At 27.2% G+C, this 4,301-nt stretch overlaps 1 protein-coding gene across 3 annotated transcripts in view; it reads left to right on the forward strand.

Annotated features, from left to right (window-relative positions):
* The window catches only part of LOC111639739 (sex peptide receptor-like), a 117,055-nt gene that overhangs the window by 77,644 nt on the left and 35,110 nt on the right, over positions 1 to 4,301 (forward strand). The window lies entirely within an intron of this gene.

A 4,301-nucleotide genomic window follows, 5' to 3' on the forward strand; every position in this document is an offset into this window, starting at 1 on the left:
ATTAATTAATAAATAATTTATAAAAAAATTCAAATTTTCAAAATGAATTTAAAAAAATTAAAGTAAAAAATTTGAAACTTTAATTTTTAATATGGATCGAATACAGGATTCATTTTTGACACATTTAAATATTAAATTAAATTTAAAAGTTAAACAAGAATCTTAATTAGATTTACATTAAATTTTATTTAACTTTCGAAAATAAATCAAAATTTTCCTTCTGCAAAGAATAAAAAAGAAAGAAAGGAAATTCATTTATGAATATTGAAAGTTTTGATAGGAATAAAGGAAAATTTCTTGTTCATCAATTAATGCAAATGTTAGATACTGATCAATCTTCCAATGTCACTTTTTTCTATATCATTTTAATCGTGGTCATTAATATCAAAAGCCTTAACTTCATTGTCACAAAAATAAAATAAACTTTCTTAATAAAAAGATACTTTAAAGTAAGCAAAAAAAAAAAGTTAAGTATGCTTCGTGAATTCTAGTATATAAAGGGTGGACCAAATGTCAGTTAACCGAGGTATATTGTTAAGAGTATTTTAAGATCGATTTAAAACTGGTTGGAAATAGTTACATTCTTGCTTCTAATGGAGCAAGTAAACTGACTTTTGGGCCAACCTTATATCTGTTATTGTTTTTTTTTATGTATACAGTTTGTTGACCCTCGTAAATAGATCGCCGGATGGTCGAGGCAGTTAAGGTGCCAATCTACCGACTCGGGGAATCCGGAATGTCCTGTACAATTTTTCGTGGGCAGTTCAACGGGCTGATAATCCGGATTTTCTTCACACGCTTAATACTCGAATAAGGACCCGTTATCCTTTTAGTAAGAATCTCTCTGGGGTTTTTCCCGGGACATTCTTTGCTAGGTCGTCCAAGTGTTGCCTTACCTTATCCCATCAATCCAATCTAATTATTGGCACAGTGCTGATAGAACTACTTCATTAGTGAGGATTCTGTCCTCCGGGATGCAGTCCCTCCCCGGCAGATCGCCCATTTGTGCATAGCCTAATTCTATTAATTCGATCGGTCCCGAATACTTCGAGCACAGTTATGGTCCTGGCCGAACCCACGATCGAGTGATTAGTTAATTTTTAAGATGCTACATTATATTGGTAATATTTATATTTCGAAAAATAATTTTAAACATTAATGTAGTATATATCATAAAATATTATAAACTAAGTAATTTACTAACCTATATTAATTTTTCAAAATTAATTAATAATACGGAGCCCACCAGTGGCCGAATGGATAAAACCACTGGTCGTGGGTTCGGGCCTGGCCGCGTGGAATTTTCCGGGTTTTCTCCATGTTAGTAACACCTATATAAGGGCCAGTTTCTTACGAAAGTTTAGTGGTGTTAAGATGCAATCTTCTGCAAGCTGGAAAGAGTGGATTTACATGTTATAAAGGCTGCACCATAGCAGGACCTCAGGACTATAATGCCTATAGCAGGACCTCTTGAACTAGTGAGGAAACTATAAAAATCCATCCTATCCACCTTAGCAGCGGGTCGGATGTTAAAAGAAAGATATCAATAACACGTAAAGGATCTCTAATGATCTCATACTGTAAAAAGAAATTAATTTTACGTATAATTACAGAAAATTATACTTTTAAAATGGATTAAATACAGTGTCTAGTTAGAAAGAGAATTTCTATAAACAAGTTATACTTTTTAAAAGAATTTTACATATATATTTGATATCCAACTGATGTATTTCGATTCTATATTTTTTACCTTTGTAAACGTCTAATAAGAAATCCGAGTGAAAACAAATTAGAATCAATTCCTCGGGGGATGTTGTGGAAATTAAGTTTAGCAATCGAAAAGTTTTCTGATGTTTATTTTATTTTCTTCGTGTTGTTTAATGTTTTGATTCGATCTTTATCGAAGCAAAAAATAAACAATAAATTTCGAATTTAATTTAATATTCCTACGAATATTTTCGACTATTCTTACCAGAAATCGTATCCATTACTAATACATTTACATACTTTTAAATGTAAAATGTAAATAAATAAATATTTATCTTACGTCTGAATATAATTGTTATATTAAATTTATATTTTATTATTTTATTTAATTGAAACCGGCTTTAAAAAAATTCAAGAACAATTTTACACGATTTTCTTCTTATATTTTCAATTTAAAATATGATAATTAAATTAATTGCTTTTAAAATTATATTTAACAATATTTTACAGTGTAAAATTAATAAGATATTGTAGAAAATACTAAGAAAAATGTAAAAATTACAAGGAAATTTGTATTAGAAATGATTATTAATTCTCTGGAATTTCGTTTATTTATTTATAGGATAATGAATTTTATGATTTATAATTGTTACCAATGTTTAAACTGTTTTAATGAACGTTCTGTATTGAAGTACTTTGAGAACTTACATTCTATAGGGACGATTTGAGAGATTAATAAAGCACTAAGTCAATAAAGACAATGTTTATGAGGACATATTATTAAAATTTTAGTCACCCGACATTTAATTAACAATTAATAATTCATAAATTGATATTTCTTCCATAAAAGTATTAAAATATTTTCGTATTTTATTCAATAAATTTTCAAAAAGTTACATTAAAAATCACTAAACATAGAACAAAGTTTGATGAAAATAATTAAGTAAACTTGAGTTGAAATTTTAATCAAATTATTTTAACAATAACAATAAAAAAAATTAATTAATTATTTGCCTCCGGCACTAAATTACTTGTCTAAATAATCGATTATTTATTTTTAAAACTTTCTAAATAAATTCTAAACCTCCATTATAATTTTCGCTTCGAGAAATTTATGAATTTTTAAGCTACATAATTGAATTTCTGTACTTCTGTCTGTCCGTCTGTTCGAGTATCGCGCCAGAACGATCCTTCTCTGGTGTATATTTGTATGTAGAATTGTTTGGTCACATCTATTAAAGAATTTAAATATTATTTGCCACTCAAAGTGTTCGAACGAAATCCTTTGTCGAACGTGGAACAATTTAGACCAAAATTTAAGAACAAAATCGATAATGCTTCTTAAATCTTTGATGAGGCTTTGTAGAAAGGAAAAAGCAATTTTATGTAAGTCTGATATCAGTATAAATATAGCGAATCAACCAGATAATCTGTATTTAGACTGAACTAAGAAGGAAACGAAATGGTCATCCATTAGTTTAATTTCTGAATTGGAATATATAAGGGTACAGACTTTACTCAAGGATGAAGAATGGAAGATGGTGAAGGGATAAGAAAGAGGAGAGAAGATCCCTGTTGGGAACTTCTCTTATCTGCTCAGTATCCAATAGGGTACTGAACAGTTAGGTTGAATGAGAAAATATGAAAAATATATACGATATTTCTTGAAATTTTAACCATAGAGCACGTAAAAGTAAACTTTAAGATATATTTTTACCATATAGAATGGGGCTATAAATGGTTGAATTTCTCAAAATATTCATGAAAAAAATTAAATATTTCAATATATATTTACTCGCACTTTTTATTTTTTTTTTTAAATTCGAGTTTATCAATTCAAATTTCTTTGATTTTCAAATGAAATTTCATTTATGAAGCGGTTTCTTCGATTTAAATGAAGTAAAGTGAATTATTAAAAATCCTCCTTAGTACTCACGGGATGGAAGGAATGAAAATAAAATAAATGAAAGTATTTTTCCTGTAGGAAACTTTGTATATTTATACCAAAATTTCTAACAGGAAAAAGATACTTTTTTTTAACATTTAAATGACACTTTGATTATAAATGTCAACAGTTGAATGTTTTATCCGATTGCAAACATTATTAAATTGAAAGGAGAATATTAAAAAACAGGAAATATTAAAAAACTATTCAGTGAATATCCAGCTGAGTTTAATAAATTAAATGAATACATTTCCTGGTAATTGTATACGTTGATGAAGCATCCGTTGTTCTTGTTTGGTTTCTCGAAATCAAGTTCACATTGACTTAAAATTGTTTGTTTATAATCTTAATTCAATTCTTGGGAATTAATTTTATATTTATATAAATTTTAAACACTTCATGCCAATTAATCCTCGAAAATAACAAAAAAATGGATGTAAAATTGTATATTTTAAATACGATTTAAAGTGCACTCGAACAAAATTTAACTTTAAAATTTTTAATAAAATTTATTAAAAGTTTTTATTTTATTAATTATAAGTCAAAATTTCCTATTTAAAATAATTAAATTAACGACAAAATTAATAACGTCATTTAAAGTATTTTTATAATATAATTAAATAAGGAAAGGATCTTTAATTTATTTAAC

This window comes from Centruroides sculpturatus, unplaced genomic scaffold, assembly GCF_000671375.1.
Source record: "Centruroides sculpturatus isolate CEXI.00-Female unplaced genomic scaffold, Cexi_2.0 scaffold59, whole genome shotgun sequence".
Taxonomy (NCBI): Eukaryota; Metazoa; Arthropoda; class Arachnida; order Scorpiones; family Buthidae; genus Centruroides; species Centruroides sculpturatus.